Source organism: Pinus tabuliformis, chromosome 6, assembly GCF_031772625.1.
Source record: "Pinus tabuliformis cultivar Carrire ecotype Pingquan chromosome 6, CPIR1, whole genome shotgun sequence".
Lineage (NCBI taxonomy): Eukaryota > Viridiplantae > Streptophyta > Pinopsida > Pinales > Pinaceae > Pinus > Pinus tabuliformis.
The window spans coordinates 1054165458-1054185809 of record NC_142292.1 but is presented as its reverse complement, the minus strand read 5'-3'; the positions used below and the strand labels follow the sequence as shown (position 1 = coordinate 1054185809).

At 40.9% G+C, this 20352-nt stretch overlaps 1 protein-coding gene across 1 annotated transcript in view; it reads left to right on the top strand.

Moving 5' to 3' along the window:
* LOC149262590 (uncharacterized) overlaps positions 1-10004 on the top strand; it is a 177463-nt gene extending 167459 nt beyond the window's left edge. Inside the window, exon 2 of the mRNA XM_089424936.1 lies at positions 9292-10004. The gene's annotated coding sequence lies outside the window, so the exon portion shown is untranslated. The remainder of the gene's footprint in view (positions 1-9291) is intronic.
* The last annotated feature ends 10348 nt before the right edge of the window (positions 10005-20352 follow it).

The following is a 20352-nucleotide window of genomic DNA, read 5'->3' as shown; positions in this document are numbered from 1 at the left end:
AAATTGTTATCATGTAACGGAGAATCAACTTAAATATGCATGCCCTAAGATTCTTCAAGATGCTGCAATTGCAAAACTCGGCCTACCTGAGTGAAGCTGAGAAACCTCCCAAAAACTATCCCAAATTACTGGCAAGTCATGTGCTGCCTGGAGCACTCTCTCCCTCAACTGCAAGTTGGGAACTAGAAATATGCGCCCCTTGGAGTAGATGACCTCATCCATCACCCGGTAGCTCTCGTCTGCATGGGTACCCTCTTGAATCTCGCATGCCCTCCTGTCCTTGGAATACTCCACCAAAAATTGGGCCTTCCAATCATGGCAGATGCTCATGAGTGATAGGCCTCTGGGTCTCCGGGATAGGGCATCAACCACCATGTTGTGTGTCCCCCGCACATACTCAATGTCGAAGTCATAGGCCTGCACTTTGCTGACCCATCTCTGCTGTCTATCGTTGAGGCCCTGCTACCTCATGAAGTGACGAAGGCTATTGTGATCAGTCTTCACCCGAAACCTGTTACCCACCAAACACTGTCGGAACTTGGCCAAGAGATGCATGATGGCCAACATATCCTAGTCATATATAGAATATGACCTCTCATGGGGTAAGAGATTCCGACTCTCGAAAGAAATGGGGTGCCCATCCTAAGATAGTATCGCTCTAACTCCCTCCGTGGATGCATCACACTCCACAGTGAAGGGCTGGGAGAAGTCCAGAAGTGCTAAAACTGGACAACTACTCATCACCTCCTTGAGGTTGTCAAAAGCTGCTTGTGCCCCATTTGTCCATGCGAAAGCCCCTCTCTTGGTTAGATCTGTGAGGGGATCTGCCAACTGCGAAAATCCCTTGACGAACTTTCGGTAATAAGTGCAGATGCCCAAGAAGCCCCTCAACGCTGTCACATCTCTGGGTACTAGCCAATCACGGATAGCTCATATCTTTTCATCATGGACCTTCACCCCATCTGCACCAATGACTTGCCCCAAGTAGAGCATCTCGGTTAGGCCAAACTCACATTTGGAAAACTTGGCATAGAACTGTTGCTCCTCCAAAATATGCAACACCTCCTCCAAGTGCTGGAGATGCTCCTCACAAATCTTGCTGTAAATCAAGATGTCGTCGAAGAAAACCAACACAAACCTCCTCAATTGCCTCTGGAACACATGGTTCATACATGACTGAACAGTAGCCGGGGCATTGATCAACCCAAATGGCATGATCAGGAACTCAAAGTGCCCATAATGGCACTGAAAAGTTGTCTTGGAAATGTCTTGATCCCTCACCTTGATCTGGTGGTACCCCGAATGTAGCTCTATCTTAGAGAAGTACTTGGCTCCTTTAAGCTCATCCATCAACTCATCGATGCGGGGGATAGGGTACCGGTTCTTCAGTGTCTTCCTGTTGAGGGCCCGGTAGTCAATGCACATGCACAAGGTTCCATCCTTCTTCTTCACCAACACTGCTGAAGAAGTGAAAGGACTAGAACTTGGCTTGATATGGCCCAATACCAATAGCTCTTTGATGGCCCTCTCAATGTCGTCCTTATAGGCCTTAGGATACCTATAAGGGGTAGTGATCACCGCCAACACACCCGGCTCAGCTCGATGGTGTGCTCGAATCCCCTATTTGGTGGCTACCCTGGTGGAATATCCCCAAACACCACTGAGTACCTATCCAACAAGCCCTGTATGTTTGAAGGTGGTGGTTGGGCTTGCCCTCCAACCTCTGAAACCCTTAGCTCCACTGCCCATGTTATGCCCCCATGTCGCAGATCTGCCTCCATCTTATGCGTTGGGACTGTCTGTGGTGGATATGAATTCATGCCTCTAAGGACTACCGATTTGCCATTCGGCCCAGTGAACTTCATCTCCAGTTTCTTCCAATTGGTAGTGACTCGCCCAAGGGAATACAACCACTGGACACCCATCACCATGTTGGTGTCTGGCACGTCGACCACAAAGAAATGGTCTGTCATAGAGTAGTTCCCCATAACTACTCTCAAAGTGGGCACATACCGAGTGCATTGCATGGTACGGTCACTTGTTACTAGGATTGAAAAGCCCTCAAATTGGTCATTGTGAGGCCCCTCCTCTGAACCAACTAGGCATCTATGAAGTTGTGGGTGGCCCCACTGTCAACTAAGATCGACACCTGCTGTCCTTGTATAGTGCCTCTGATCCTCAATCTCAGAAATTTGGGGACCTCACATAAAGAAGTAAGGACTCCCCTAGATGGGGCAAAGGATGCCCCTCCCTGTGGTGGTGGTGGTGGTGGTCCCCTATCTATCGGACTCTCACCGTCTCCCATACCATACTCTTGCTCTACCTCATCCTCCTATTCACTGTCTGAAAAGACCTCAATGTAATGTGCTTTGCCAGCAGTGCACCGATGGCCTGGTGCTCAGGGGTCCTGGCAAGTGAAGTACAACTTCCTCCTCCTGAGGTCCTTTCGTGTCTCATCATCCAGCTGCCCCAGTCCCTGGGTGGTTCTCTAAGGTGGGGGTCTAGTGTCATGCCCCTTCTGGGGAAAAGGGGTCCATGCAGGAAAGGGTGCTCATGTCTTGGGGATGGCCCCTGCAAATTTCTGGTGCACATAACTGCTTCCTGTAGCGTGGAGGGTCTGCGTGACTTCACCAATCCACACAGGGGCTCAAGTAAGCCCTCTATGAAGGTGTATACCCTCCGAGCATCTGATAGGTCTGACACCATCACTGAAACTCGCAGAAACTCTAAGATGTACTATCTAGGTTGCCTGTCTAGAGAAGTTGGGTTAGCTCCCTGAAATGAACCTCCGAATCTCTCTGGTTAAAGCGTTCCACCACCCTCCTGGTGAAATCCTCATATGAAGCCACATTGGCATGCCCCACATGGGCTCCCCCCTCCATGTGCAGCGTGGCCATCTTGATGGCTTCCAGCTCTATCATCCGGTTGAGCTAGAAACACGTGTCCATATTCTCAACCTAGGCCTGAGCAGTGCACTTGGCAGTGCCATCGAATGTAGGGAAGTACATCCTCCCTATGGTCCTCTACAACTCATAGCTTTGTGTGCCATGTCCTTGATATCCCTTGCTCTTCTCATTCTTCTTGAGCTTGTAGAAATCTTTGAAAGAGAGTGCTTCCCTGAAGTCTACACCCATACACTGCCATTCTCTAAAGTGTTCCCCCATCTGTGAAGGGTCTTCAGTGCTTGCTGGTTCAATTTATTTCACATGCACGAAAGAGGGAAGTGTGGATCGAGTTGGCCCATTTGCTGATGGAGGTTGTGCTGTAGGTGAAGGCTGATTGAATTGCTGAGAGGCTCTAGAAGTTTCCCCAAATAAGAATCCCCTAGGGGTGGTTCTCTCCCGATTCTGCATTTTAATCTCCTCTAGCATCTCTGTCTGCCCCTTTGCTAGATCATTCAAAGCCTTCAAGAGGTTGTCAAAATCTATCTCCTCCCTAATCTTGGGCTCTGCCATATCTTCCTCTGCTACTACTGCCTTCCCCCTATCCTCTGTGTTTGGAGTGATTTCCAGTCCTCTTTCCTTGCTCCGATACCTCTGCCTCCTGTATGTAATATTCTGCTAGTCCCCTTCTCTCATAGGAGAAACTCCCTATAACTGAGCCAAGACCTAGGCTCTGATACCATTGTAATGTTCCTAAATAGGAAATTAAGTGATAAACAAAGCAAGCAAACAATCCAGCAATCAGAAAAACGAAATACACATCAGTCACCCATGAAAATGCTGGAAATAGACAATTGCTGAGCCATTTTATTAAAACTTCAAGGGAAAATACAATGATAAATAGAATGGTGCACTTGGGCTTGTCTCTAAGGATAAGTGTGACCAAACTCAGGTGAGCAAACGCTGATCTGAAGGTTGCCTAACTGCTGCACCAAAAATGATCTGCGCTGCCCAGAAATTGCGTTGTCTTCTGGAATCAAAGGGATGGAATCACTGCTTCCCGTGCTTAGAAAATTATAAGATTTCAGCTCCTGGATCCTCAGCTAAAACCCACCAAAACCTAGGAAGGGTTTGACCTAGTTTATAATTCTGAAATTCAACCCCCAAGGAGCCCAACCTCTGCTGCAATTGCAAAACTCGGCCTACCTGAGTGAAGCTAGGAAACCTCCCAAAAACTATCCCAAATCACTGGGATGAGCCCTCCTATGAATTTCCTTGCTTCCCAACTGTGATTCTGGGCTGTGGCTCTTTCCCTCAAGACCCACGTGTTGCCCAGACTGGCCCTCTGCGCTCTCCTCCAAGACTGGAATTCGAACTGCCAATTTGCTACACTCCCTTGTTGCAAAATTCCTCCTAAGTGCTGACTCAATGACGTTCTTCAAATCTCTTGGTTTATTCGGCTAATGGCTGGCCCAATGAAGCTCTCCCCTCAACTGCGTGTTCTCTATTTGCTGGCCCAAAAATACGCACTTCTGGATGATGGTTGAATGGACTGGCTGTAAATACCTCCTAGTGCTCCTCAAGACGCTATGAAACTTCCTTCCTAGGGTGGCACTCGTAGCCCCCTGAAGGTAAGGTTGAATCTCTTGCTTGAGAGATTCATGGCTAAACAACCAGTTGACTTGGTTAAGCAGCTCGAGCAAACAATCAAGTGAATTTCGATATGCAAGAGTGAATGAATGACCAAGTGAGGAGCTCTTCCTCCTTATGACTTTGTGGGCCTCCCTTTGCCTCGTGTGGGCCCCTCCAACAGCTATACGAATTCCCTCCAAGGCAATTTGAATTGCCTAGTACGCTTTCCCACGTGGGCGGTCCCCACCTTCCACTAGCAAAATAATCTGGCCACATTTCTCTTAAGTCCCTAAGTTGAAACTGCTTGGGTCCTTTTCCTTGGCAAAATTGTACAAAATTGTGTAGAGACAACCCGTTACAAATTCTTTTGGGAAGGGACATGACAATGCCACCCCAATCAGAGTCTATGAAGCCAATTAGCTTGACTTCCTTACTATCATATTTTAGGCAGTGATATATAGTGCGATGAAGATACCTCAATATATGTTTGGCAGCTATCTAGTGATCATGATGGGGCTACAATTGAAATTGACTAATAATGTTTACTACAAAACATATATCTGGTCTAGTATTTACCAGATACATTAGGGAACCCACCAATTGTCGATAGGAGGTAGGATCCACTAGACTAGAGTCGGAGTCTCTCAGCTTCTTGAGATTGGTGATCATATGAGTAGTCATCGGCTTGGAATCCATCATCCCGAATTTCTGCAACAACTTGATGATGTAATTTCCTTGTCCCAAATATATCTCCCCAGGTCTCTGCCATACTTCTAGACCCAGGTAATAGTGCATTAGTCCTAGATCCTTCGTTTCAAATTCAGCTGCCAACATCTTCTTGCATTCTTGAATTCTTTGCTCCACACCTATGATGAATAGATCATCTACATATAGTAGAATAATATTTGGCTCATCATTCACGACTTTGATGTAGAGATTCAGATCAACAAAAATCTTCACGAACCCAATTCTAAGTCTATATGCATCCATCCTTGCATACCATGCCCTAAGTGCTTGCTTCAAACCATATAGGGCCTTCTTAAGTCTACAAACATGAGAGTCCCTGCTATTAACTTCAAGGCCTTCGGGTTGTTCGATGTACACTTCCTCACCAATGGTCCCATTTGGAAATGCGGTCTTCATATCCATTTGATGGATATTCCACCCCATTGTAGCAGCCAATTGTTATGATCTAATGGTAGTGTACCTTGCTGTGGGTGCAAAGGCTTCTTCATAATCAATGCCTTCCTTTTGATAGAAACCCCTTGCAACGAATCTTGCTTTGTACTTGTCTATACTTCCATCAATAGCATGTTTGATCTTATAGATCCATTTGTATGTGACCACTGATTTGTTACTAGGTCTAGGAACGATTTCCCAAACCCCATTCTTCATGATGGATTGATATTCTTCCTGCATTGCTTTCTTCCAAACCTCTTGATGCACAACTTCCTTGAATGTAGATGGTTCAACTTCAATCAATTTCATCATATATGCAGCATAACCAAAATATCTCTTCGGTCTCTTTCTTTCCTTGAAGGTTCCTTTTGCAGCTTCATGTCCTTCAACATCTTCTAATGTAGCTTTCAACCAATTTGGCCTTTTCCTTGTGGTTGGGATGACCACCGATTGAATAGGCTCACTTGGTCCTTCTTCTTCGAGATTTGTAGTAGAGTTTTCATGATGAACTTCTTCTTCTTCAAATATGGGAACTTCTTCGTCATCAAAATCAATAGGAATATCTTTTGATTTCTTGTATGCTTGATTTTCATCAAATATGACATCCCTGCTTACTTCAATATATCTTCCTTCCTTGATGTAGATTCTATATGCTTTTGAAGAGAGACTATATCCAATGAATATTCCCTTGATACTTGTAGAATCCAACTTCTTTCGCTTGTCTTTCGGAACATGGATGTATGCTGGACTTCCAAAGATTCGGAGGTGATCCATTCTCAGCTTCTTTCTTGTGAATACTTCTTCGAGTGTTGTATTATCAAGACTCTTATGAGGACTTCTATTTTGAATGTATACGACTGTCATTGCTGCTTCTCCCCATAAGAAATTTGGTAGGTCTTGATCAAGGATCATAGTTCGAATGCCTTCTTCAATTGACCTATTCTTCCTTTTAGCTAATCCATTTTGTCTGGGATAATAGGGAACAATGAGCTCTCTCTTAATACTTGCTTCCATACAATATGCAATCAATTCCTTAGAAGTGTATTCCCCACCATTGTCAGACCTTAGAGTTTTTATCTTTCTTTCGGTTAGGGTTTCAACTTCAGCCCTAAACTCCTTGAAGTTATCAAATATTTCATCTTTTGTTTTGAGGAGGTAGAGCCACGTTTTTCTAGAATGGTCATCAATGAATGTCACATAATAAAGATGACCTCCAAGTGCTTTGTCAGACATGGGCCACAAACATCGAAATGAATGAGATCTAATATTTCTTTAGACCTAGTTTCATTATTATGAAATGGCTTCCTTGTATGTTTTCCTGAAGAGCGTCCCTTGCACACACCTTCATGATCTAACTTCATATTGTGAAAACCATGAACCAATTGACTAAGAGTAGGGATGACCTTATAATGTAGATGACCATACCTCTTATGCCATAGCTCAATGGGACTTATTTATGAACCAAAGCTTGAGGAGGTGGTGTAATGACTCTATAAATTCTTCCTTCACAAACTCCAATAACCCTAGCTTTATCAATGCTAGGGTCTTTTCCCCAAACCAAAACTTTTCCATCAACAAAAGAAGCTCTTTCCCCTTTATCTTCTAAACAAGAAATAGAAAGCAAATTCTTTTTCAAACCTGGAACATATAGAATGTTGTTGAGGTGCAACTTCGATCCATTATCCAACTTCAACAATGTTGATCCTAGGCCTCTTTTGTTGTTACCCAATTCCACTGCATGAGAATATGGCTCATTTGATAGTGTATGAAGTTGTTTACTTTCTCCTGTCATGTGTCTCTATGCTCCACTATCAATGATCCATGCATTGCCATCTTTAAGAGAACTTGTAAGAGCAGCCAAGAATCCTTGATTTTTGACCTTGTTGAATAAGTAGTAGATGACCTTCTTGATCTAGCTTCCAACAATGTTGATACCCATTTTTACATAGTTCATCAAAGAGGGAGAATCGATGCCAACAAATTCATCTTCGACTTTTCTTGACCTTAGCTCCAATACCATGTTGGAAAATCAAAACAATTATATTAGGGTTTGATTCTCTTTTCTTGATAATTACTTGTGAGTGTGTTGGCTTCTTTTACTTCTTTATTATCTTATCTTTCATCAAGAAATTACCATATTATGTGTGTATGAAGATCACAAAACAAGGGACACAAGATGTAAGCACTATCCCAGGGAAAAACCCTCCTCGAGGGGAAAACCCAGTCAACAAAATTCTTCCTTTCAATAGTATTCTTTGAGACTCTTCACCCTAAACAAAGACCAAACCTTCCCTCCACACCAAGTCAACCTCCTAGATCTTCAACCTTCTTTCCAACAACTTCGATTAGGCAACAACTTCCGGCATAAGTGAAACTTGGAAGATTTCGATTTCCCAAACTAGGGCATGAAACAGAGAGAGAGGCACCAAAAGTTCGAATTTATTTTTCTCATTAGACTTCCCCAAACTTGCCCTTCCTTCAGTGTCCTTAGACCCACTTCGACTTACTTCGCACTTCTCCAACTACTCTTGAGATATCGAACTAGCTTGAGATGAGATGCTCCAAATGACTTCGACTTGCTTCTATTTATAGGCTCCAAGTGAGGTCGAATAGTGTCCTTAGGCTGACTTGATCTCTTCTAGGCCGACTTAGTGTGGAGGATACGTAAATTATATTTGACACAATAATAAACCTTTTAACATGATTCAAAAGCCCAAGAAGGGTCTCTTTGAATATACAATGACTCTATAAACTCAATATTAATCCTAGGAGTCCACAATGGGGACTTTGACTAATATAATGATGACCCAAGCATGAAACCCATGCTTTAATAAGTCATTGTTACAATAATAAGAATTCTTTTCTTTATCCTTTTGACAAGTACATTTCATGATCACTCAAATACATTAAATGAAGACCGAACATAGTTACAATTTCCAACACAAACAAGGGGGAATCTATTATTTTCATTGCCATGATTCATCCCATGAAATACATTTATTTTTGTTTTGATATGATTTTGTATAATTTTCTCAGATCTTATGACTCAGGACAAATATTGTATTTTAGTATCAATGTCTGATGTACCACTTGGCATCTTATACATCTTATATATTGATTTTGTTTTCATATTTTTGTAGCAATATGTTTGTTCGATGTTGATGTTGCTTTAGAAGTTAAAAAATTGAAAAAAATGATTATTTTTTTTATTTTTTAAGTTTCCTAATAATTTCCAATAATTTATGATATTTTCCTCAAAATTGCTGATAATTTAAATTTCAAACCCCTGACAATAAATTTTCAATAACAATAAATGTAACATTGTTCCAAATAAACTTTATGGAAAATGTCTGTGCCCTTATTTTCCCCCTTTTGAACCTTCTATAGTTTCTTTTGTTTAAAACTTTTCCCTTTTAATATGATATTTTATTTTTATGTAATATAATCCAACTAAATTAAAGTTATTGAATATTGACTTTCCTGCTAGATCTAGGTCAACATTGAATATGTTGATTGACGATAATAGGTTCTTGCAAGCAGGTAAGTTGGGCAACTGTTTTTTGTATGTACCTTAATGACCTTCATATGTATTTTGCAGATCATTATCAGATGTCATCATGACATATGCCAAGGAAGAGACGTTTGGTTGTCAAGGAAGATGGGTAGTAGGACCTTTACTCTGTCTGATCAGACATTAGTATCAATGAGAAAGCTCTCTCCTTGCTTGTTGAGAGCTGCTGCTTTTACTTGTAATATCGATTCCCTGTTCAAGCGTTTGTACCAAGAGCATATGGTACTTAGTAATTATGCTTCCTAAATAAATTGCTCCTGTCCATGCTATTCTTTCCTTCGATTAGATGTATTCGACAGAATCATGTCTACTTCAAGTAAGAAAGATAATCTCTTCTTGAAGTCTAGAACGAGAGTGTATTTTTAGTGTGCATAGAATCACTTCGGCTTCTTCTTATGAGTTTCGGATGCCTCTGGTTTCTTGACAAGTCGTCAGCACTGACTTGAAATTGTGTTGATGTATACAAGTCATCCGAGATAGCAGAATTGCAGGCTGCCAAGGTTTTTCAATTCCATTTGGTGCTTGGCTCTGTTGAAGTTAAATAAGTTGGATTGATCTTATATCAGTGTTCTGTTAAGTTTGTCCCATTTTGATTTTTGCATTTAATTGTTTGTAGGTGACATCACCTCATTATACGGATATTGAGTAATTTTTACCTTTCGGTATCATGCAAACTCTTCAGCGAATCTTCCTTGTATGATTGGATGCATGGAATTCATATTGTATTACAGATTGATGTTTCTAAGGAGTTGATCTGATGATGTCCTTCAAATGGAAAAGTTGAGAAATAAGAGAGCATGTTTAAATATCTAAAAAGTCGGGAAATGGTTGTGTAGTAAAGAGAGTGAAAAGGGTAGGTGTTTGTACTATTGGTACATTATCATGTAGAGATTCTTTCTGCTAGTTTTTTTCAATAATTGTTGTAACGATGGTTTTGTTATTTATTCATTAACAGGGAATTCTCACAAGTTTTGTGACTTGTATTCTTTTGGTTGTTATGAAATCTGCATCGTCAATATTAATTTGTTTGAGAAAGTAATTTTTTTTTAGCTGAAAGAACATGTGTCTGTCAGTTCATTAAACTACAAAATAAGTGAATAGATTCACTTACAAAGTTCACTTGATTTGGCCAAGCCAAGGTCAAAGAGTTCCTTGAAGCGCCAAAGAGATAAAAATAATGTCATGGGTTGTAGAAATGGGGTTGTATGGTTGCTGACCTTGCTTATTATGAGGCAATTCCAGGTCATGTTGCCATGTTTAGGAATGATGTGAACTAGTGTTGGAAACACTGGGGGTGTGGTGGTGAATCAACATCTTATTATGTAATGTTCCAAACTAGGAAAAACAATGCTATGCAAAGCAAACAATAAAAAAAACACCATAAAATTGAAACATTCAATGCACACCCATAAAAAGTCTAGAAATAACCAACAACTGAACCATTTTATTATAATCTGGGAGAAAAGTACAACAATGTAGAAGTGGTGCACCTGGGCTTGCCTCAATGGCAAGCGTGATCAAGCCCAGGTGGTAATATGTCAAGCCTAGATGGCACAAATAACTGCCGCAATGATGCCTTGCATTGCCCCTATGAAAATGTGTTGTCTGATGCAAAGATGTTGCTGGAAACCCTAACTGTAGTGCCTAGAATATTATGGGAAATTAACCCCAACCTCTCCACCAAATATACTGAATAACCCATGAAAGAATTGACCAAATGTTGACCTCGGAATTTTGGCCCAAATTCCCCTTAGCTCCTCTAGCTACTCACTGAGTTGGGACCCCTGTTTGACCCTTTAGATCTGCCCAAAAAATTCTATAAAATTAGGAGTGTGATCCTTGCCCAAAACCCAAAAAAATCCATAAAGGGTTTCCCTTGGTTCCAACCTTCAAAAATTGACCCTTCATTGCTTGACCCTTCTCCAATTTCGAATTTTGTTACTGTAATTGATCCTGTCAATCTCAACTCTCCCGACTCCAACAATCCTCCTCAAATGGCCCTCCAAATGATCTCCCAACCTCTCAGCTCCAAACTCCCACGGATGGTGCTGCCCCAAAGAGTCTCACTCCAATGACTGCGCAGTCATGGAGAAGATGACGCAATCCTGCGAGATGAAATGAGTGCTGCGTGTAGGATGGCCCTCTTGTCTGTCGCTGGCCTCTATACTCCTAAAATGGATGAAGGATGCTCCTGTCTCCCCAACTTCTCGGAGTGCCTCACGATGTGACTGCACAATCCTTGCGTTGTTGTTACTCCCCCTCTTGTTGGTACTCGACTTACAACTGTTGTAACCCGTCTCCCTACTACTGCTACGAACTGTGATGAAGAACTCCCTTATAGGACTGGCACTCGAAGTCCACCGAAGCAAGGGTTGAGATCTCTGCTCGGAGACACTCATTTGCTAAACAACACAGTAACTTGGCTAAGCAGCTCGAGCAACTAAGATTGAGTTCAATACGTCAAAAGATACCAAATGAGGCTAAGCCTCCTCTATTTATAATTTGTGGGTTTCTTTTCTCATGTGGGCCCCCCTCCAACTAGCAATTCGATTTTCCCTCCTTAGTCATTCAAACTTCCCTCTAAGGTGGTGCGTATTTCCTCATGTGGGTGGCCCCCGCACTATGCCAACAAAACATTTAGGCCCATTTTTCCTTCCTAAGTCTTTTCCAAAAATCACATGGGTCTCGTGGCCTCCAAAATTGTTGAAATTGTAGAATAAATAAAACTTGTATCAATTTAATTTCAGAAGGGATATTACACATTATTTTTAACTATTTTTTTTTTTTTAAACATTTGATGCACATAAATCATAAAACACAAATCTTTACATAAGAATCCCTTATACAAATTTTGTTTGTAAATATTTGTAAACTTCCTTGTACAAACTAAGCACCAAATTACAACTTTTGTAGGCACCAACCTACTAGAGATTTCATTCCCCTAGTTGAGCACAAACTTAGCGAATGTAGGCACCAATCTACGAGAGACACCAATCCCCCCCCCAATTGAGCACCAACACAACAAACTATAGGCACCAACCTACATATTCAAGTTGTTCCTTGGATTTGTCATCAATAACTTCTGGGCCTCAACAAATTTTTCAGTGAGTTGCCATCTAACCATGTGACCCTTAGGTTTGCGCCTTCAAGCTTGATCACAACCACTTGACTTATACACCTTAAATTTTTAATCTTCAACTAGGCTTCTTGACTTGGCTCTTTAGATTTGATCTCCTATATGTCAGTTCGTTATATTTGATCAAAAATAGGTCTTCCCATCCGACACTTCAACTTCCTTAACTCTTGTTTTTCACATTCAATTGTCTCTACTTGGGCTTATTATATGTTCAAAGAGAAGGTCTTCCCACCTGGCAGCTTGTACTTAGCATTGCAGATTTATTTCTATCACATAGGGCTTTTTGATACACTTTGAACCAAATAGGCCTTTAGAACCTTGAAGATCTGCTTCCTGCGGCCTATCAACCTTTGCAATAAACACTCACCTTATGCAGCCCACATGACTACCACAAAAATTGTCCATGATAGCTCTGTTCTTATTGCACGTTTGTCTACAATAGGGCTTGACCCTGTCATCACCTTAACATCACAATTAATTTAACTAACAAATCCCTTAACACTGCCTTAGCCAATTAGACTCAACCTCCAAAAACCCTTGCAATAATTCTCCAATGGAGCTCGACCACCTCAAAAATCAAACCAAAACTAGTCTATAGTAGGATTGAATTTTTTCCCACAAACTAGACTTGAACTCAGCCTTCAAAACACCAAAAACTAACATTCAAACCAGACATGAACTCGTCCTTCAATGCACCAGAACTTGGCCCTCAAACTAGACTTGAATTCAGCCTTCAAAACTCTAGGACTTGACCTTCAAACTATTGGAAAATCAAAAAGCCAGTAATTTTTTTCTTAATCTTGATAATTAGTTGTGATGTTTCTTATTATTATGATTCTTTATATCTTCTTTCTTTAGTTCATCAAGCAATTACCAAAAGCAGCAACACATAAAACAATGGACACAAGATGTAGGCACATGCCAGGGAAAAACCCCCCTCGAGGGGAAAACCCAGTCAAAGTAATTATTCCTTTCAATAGTATTCTTTGAGACTCTTCACCCTAGACCAAGACTAAACCTTCCCTCCACACCAAGTCAGCCTCCAGAAGATTGACCTCTTCCCAACAACTTCGACTATGCAGCAACTTGCAACAGTTAACAACTTTCGACAACAGTCCAACTTGGAAGACTTCGATCTCCCAATCCAGAGCATGAAACAAAGAGAGACCACCAACACAATTTTTATTTTCCTTGACTCTGTAGACTCACCCAAACTCACATTCACTTTGGCTTCCCGGAAACAGACTTTCCTATCTACCCACTTCGCACTTCTGCCCAACAAGAAGATTTTCACACTTCTGCCCAATAGAGAGAATTCGAATTTGATGAGAAGTGGTGCTCCAAATGAATTCGATGTCCTTCCTTTCATAGGCTTCTTGTGGGGTCGAATAGGGTCTTAGGCCGACTTGATCTTCCCTTAGGCCGACATGATGTGGAGGTTACATAATTCATATTTGACTCAATACTTAACCTTTTTACATGATTCAAAAGCCCAAGAAGGGTCTCTTTAAATGTACAATAATTCTATAGACTCAGAATAAATCCTAGAAGTCCTCAACGAGGACTTTGACCTAAAACATGGTGACCTAAGCATGAAACCCATGCTTTAATAAGTCACAATAATAATAACAATAATTCTTTTCTTTATTCTTTTGACAAGTACATTCCATAATGACTCAAGTACATTATTGAAGACCGAACATAGTTACTTTTTCCAACACTCCCTCTTAACTAGGGAGATATTCATAATGTACAAATAAAATAGCAGATATCAAACTATATGAACCATGAAGAATGTTAGGCACCGCAATGCCATGGAATTGATTCTTGACCAGGACAATCTATCCAAACAATTACTCAACAATTTAGGCACCACAATGCCATGGACTAGATTCCTGACCAGGGAAATCTAACCAAGTGGGACTAAGGTGGACTCAAGCTTTCAACCCCTCTAGGTACCATCAGGCTTACTTACTAACCACCAACCCAAAATCCAGGTGTGTGTTAGAGCTCCATGACCAATGCCACCTTTCTAACTTCGGGACCCAGACATCAACACAAAGTGTCAGCCATATGTCTGCCCAGACAATGTTTCACTCGCAGAGCCTCAACATCCCTTGATCTAGCAGATCAAGAATTTTTTTATTTTGAGGAAAAACCTGTGAACAGATTTGAAACCAACGTTTCGGACTAGCTTAGTGAGTCCATCATCAGGGCAATGAGATTTGCTTTTTTTTTTTTTTTTTTTCTCCCAATCAAACTGATTGGTAACAAACATGCTATCAAATCCTTTGAGAGATTCACCTGTATAAACACAATCCTAATCAATAATGTACTTTCGCATGTACATAACCAAATACACACCTCAGGGGTCTTTCAAACAACAGATGTTGCTTCTCAACTTTCCATAGTAGGAATATCAATCGAATCTTTGATAGAAGATTCCTTAATCATATGTTTTCCTTCCTACTTTTCATGTAGCAACATATTCTTCGATCAGATCCTACTTTCGTTCTTTCAACAACACTTCGAAATGCATTCTCCAATTTCCTTTTCTTGTTCATGGTCTTCACTCAGACTTACGACAGCTAGTCCTAGTCTACTGTTAGTCCTGGTCTAGTGCATGACACATGAAGTAGAGAACCCTATCTGTCACTCCCTCAACCAGAAAGCATCTCTTTATCCAGACTCCCTCCTAATCTTAGGGAGATCTCTTCTATTCATGCTTCCTCCGGAAGATCTTCTTCTTTTTGACATCGGAGAATCTTTCGTGGCTTCCAACCATTTCATCAGAGTTATCATCATCCTCATCATGCTTATCACATCAATGAGCATCTCCACCAAGTTGGAGATTATGTACCTGCACAACTTAAATAGCAAGTACAACCAAATCTATAGAAGCATGATGTTAGCCATATCAAAATCACGGAAGCATTTCATCTTTATACATATCAGATACCCAAACTCAATTACAAACAAGAGACATATACTCTTCAACATCTTGCTAGGGACTTTGATATACACCCTAGACTACTTCATACCACCTTTTATTCCATCTAGGGTTTCAATATGTCTTCCAAAGGTATGACATACCTTACTACAACATATAGTAAACCTTAGAGACACATATATAGATCTATAAAACATCTAACAACCTTTCAAAGTATATATGTTAGACTTCTCACTAGGGATTCATACAAATCCTAGATTTTCATACAAAAGAATCAATTAAAGCTAATCACAGCTTAGTCGTTAACCTGACCAACTTCCACTAGGGTTAGTTCCAAACACCTAGATTTTTTAGTCAACCATCAATCAATCACTATCATGACAAACTACCACTAGGGTTAGTTTGCAAACCCTAGATTTTCGAGCAATCATCAAACTCAATGAAAAATTCCAATTTCAACAATCTCTTCACAAATCTCAAATTATCGTATAGTCATCATATATCAGAGATTTCTATTTCAACTAAGGTTTAACTCCAAAACCCTAAAATTCAACAATCTTATACAAATCTCAAATCATCATATTCCAGAGATTTTACTTTGACTAAGGTTTAATTCCAAAACCCTAGAATTCCACAATCTTAACAATCATTAAATGCATAGATCTCAGATTGTTACATTTCACACTAGACAATGTCACTACTAGGATTTAACTGTAAAACCCTATATTTTCATATTCAACAATCACTTAATAGATTTCATTTTGTTATTTCACACATATTAATTTCACTAGGGTTTAGCTACAACACCCTATATTTCTAGATATCATCATCTTAGAATCTCAGACAAGGACTCCCATTAAATCCTAAAACGAAGACTTCCATTAAGTCCCAAGACTTATGACCATCAATAACTAGGTCAGCACACATATCTAGGAATTCATAACCATACATAAGCATTTCATATGTCAAACAATATTAATATATCTAACCTAGACCAAGCTAGGGTTTCAACCAAGAGGACACATCTATGCATGCCTAGAATTCATCATCATGCAAATACACTTCATATCATGTATTAGTCAAACCCAACTTCACAACAATATCAAATAAGAGTTAGAAACACAGTCATCTTAATTACACTAGGGTTTGATCAGAGAAACACATACATGCCAAGTAAATCAATTCTCAGACAATACAAGGTTTTTGCTCACTCATTCCACCAAACCCTAATGAGCTAGGGTTCCAATGTAGAAACATAGCAAACCCAACATTACCAAAACTTCAAAGGTTCTAGGATTTTAGACCTTATCATTCAACGCTGACAAGTTAGGATTTCTAGATAATACCAAAATCCTAGACATGACATCATCAATAAAACTTCAACTAGCATTTTACAATATCCCTAAGCAGCCTAGGATTTCAGACATTCACATTAGCATACCCTTCGGTTAGGGTTTTCCAGAACCTGCCTAGGGTTCTACGTAGTGAATCAAGAATATGAGTGGGTTGTTGAAGAAAGTGTAACTAGGTTCAGTCTTCATAAATGTAATTTTGATCTTTGTACTTGTAAAAGAAATGAATTACTATTTTTGTCATTATCAAGAGTGGGTTTCTTGCCCATTTGATAGGTCAAGCACATGTTTGAGTGCTTCTAGGAAAGTCAAAGTATTAATGTAATTATTGAAGACCCCTTGAGGGCATGTTACATTATGTAATCTATGTAATTATTGTGAAAATTCTATCACTACAACAACTGATTTACTTTTCCTACTTATTTCACCGTAAGTTATTCATGAAATTACTTCAATAAACATTAAAATAAATACTGCTGTAGATATCACACCGTAATACAAAAACAAACATATGCACAAGAATCAACACATTGACACAGTTATTTTGGACTAATGTCCCCGAAATAACCCAATGTGGGAAAACTGGTGCAACAAGGGAGGATTCTATTATTTAGCAATTTTCTAGTACAACAGGCTGCCAAACTAGCTTACTCACAGATAGCCAAATGTTCCAGCACTTCTTCTGAACCCAACGTCAACTTACTGACCTCTGCGTGACCTGAAAGCCTCAGCATCAGCCTGTTGAGACTCTGTGCAACCTCTCTGGCCTTCTGCGTCACTCCTACAGCCTCTGCGTGGATGACGCAGGCCTGGCTAGCTCTGTGCAGTCTCTGTTGCCTCTCCATGGCTTCCTCTGGCCATGCATTTGCCTTTTCTGCCTCTGTGCTGATCTCCCGACTCTCTGTTCTATACTTGCTGCCTCTTGACTGCTCTCTAGACCACTGGTTCAATTTCTCAGCTAAACCCGCTCCAGAAATTGAACTGACTGGTCTCCTTCAGTGTGTCCTTCAAGTGACCCTCAAGCCTCTTCTTATGCTTTTATCGTTGACAAATCAACGGCCGAGATTAAGTCCCTAATCAACGGCTAATTAGATCTGGCTTGATCCATGACTTTTGGACCATTCTAACACGGTTTTATATTAATACATATTAATATTTTATTTTCCCTAAGTTTAGACTTAGGGACTCCATTAAAAATATTAATTATTTTAATATCTCCCAAACTATTTAGAATCTGCGCAAACCCTTTCTGGGTATTGGAGATCTCATGTGATTTAGCCTTTCCACCAATTTTTGTGGCTAGAGCACATCCGATGCTACCACAAATCAACACTTCCTCTTAGCGAGGACTATGCTCTAGTAATACTCCTCACTGCGTATCATCCTGATCATCCAACATCGGTCCCTGTGTTGATGCTAAGCCTCCCTGCCCAACATCCTTTGCACTGCTACATTCTGTACTGCTGCCCATGACTCTGCTATTGCCACTGTTGCATCTGTACGATAACTCCCTTTGCATCTGTGTTGCTGCTGGTCCTTTCTCCCAACACTGCATCCGCATTGCAACTCCCTCTGCATATATGCTACTGCTGGCCCTTTCTCCCAACACTGCATCTACACTGCAACTCCCTCTTCATTCGTGCTGCTAACACACTCATTTCTACTTTTGAAAGGGGTTCTTTACCATCCCCATATTTTCCCTGAAGTAGTCAAATTTTGACTTTCCAAGGGCCTTGGTGAGGATATCTGCCACCTGTTCTCCTGTAGGAGTGTAGCTCAACTGTACAGCTCCTCGTTGGACACAGTCTCTGACAAAGTGACACCGGATATCAATATGCTTCGACCTATCATGAAACATTGGATTCTTAGAGAGTTTGATGCAACTCTGATTATCACACATGATCCTGGTCACCTCTATATTTCTTCTGAATAGGATCATCAACAATTTTTTAAGCCATATGGCCTCACACGAAGTTGTGCTTGCTACCATATATTCTGCCTCAGATGAGCTCAGAGACACGAACCTTTTTTTCCTACTGCACCAGGAGGTCATTCCTGATCCAATGTTGAAACAGTACTCAGAGGTACTTTTCCGATCCACTGAACTTCCTGCCCAATCTGCATCAGTAAATCCACTCGACTTGATATCCTTCCCCTTGGTGTATAAGGGCCCATAATCAATTGTTCTTTGTAAATACCTGAGAACATGTTTGGCTACTGCCAGTGTGGCCTCTTTGGCTCCACCATGCACTGACTGAGGGTGTTGATAGCATAGCAAATATCTGGACTGGTATTGACCAGATACATCAGGGACCCTATGAGCTGCCGGTATAGGGTGGGATCGACATCCTTGTCTTCTGATGCATCAATATTCTTCTAGTTGGTGATCGTTGGCACAGCCATAGGTCTACAGTCTCCCATCCCGAACCTTTTTGGGATTTTTGTAGCATACTTCCTTTACCCAAGGAAGATTTCTCCTTTCTGCTGCCAAACTTCCAACCCTAGGAAGTAGTGCATTCATCCTAGATCCTTCATATTGAACTCTGTGGCTAGATTCTTCTTGCAGTCCTCAATGAGTCTGCATGATCCTGTCAAAAAGAGATCATCCACATATAATACTAAGATAAGCGGCTTGTTCTCTATGACCAGATAGTGGAGATTCGGATCCACGTCACTCTTGATAAACCCCATCTTCTGCAAGTAGCCATCTATTCGACCATACCACGCTTTCGGTGCCTTCTTCATCCCATACAAGGCTTTCTTCAGTCTATATACATAAGACTTATTCTCATGAGTTTCAAAGTCCTATGGTTGTTCAATGTATACCTCTTCTTCTATTACCCCATTCAAAAATGTCATCTTGACATCCATCTGATGGATCTCCCATCCCATCTGGGCTACAAGAGATATCACGATCCTAATAGATGTATACCTGGCTACCAGGGTGAAGGTTTCCTCATAGTCGATCCCTTCCTTTTGAGCATACCCATTAGCCACAAACCTGGGCTTGTATTTCTCAACACTGCCGTTTGCAGCATATTTAATCTTGTAGATCCATATTGAACCTACCAAAAATCTGTCTTGAGGCCTTGACACCACCTCTTAGACATCGTTCACCATTATGAAGTTATACTCCTCTACCATCGCACCTAGCCAGACCTGATGCTGAGCTGCCTACTTGAAACTGGCAGGCTCTCCATCCTGAGCTACTAACACCTGATATCTGTTTGGCTATTTTCGCTCCCTCTTACTATTCCTTGTCTCACCGATGAATTTCTCTACATCAAGTAGAATCTGACAAAGTTCCCTGCTATTTCTTTCTCTGCCAGCAGGTGCTTCTATTCGCTCCTCCTCCTCATCCTGATAATCTTCCTGACTTGAGGAAGAATTCTTCACTTCCTTTTTTTGAAGAGGCATGACCAATGGATCCTCTTTTGACTGCTCCTCGGAAGGCATTTCGCGAGATCTTCTGAAAGCTCTGTCCTCCATGAACTTTACATCTCGTTGTACTACTACTTTCCTTCTCCCTGGAATATAGATTCTGTATGCCTTAGCGTTCTCGCTATATCCCACCAGATATCCCTTTTATGCAGTTTGATCTAGCTTCTTCCTCTTTTCTTTGGGATGCGACAATATGTTAAACTCCCAAA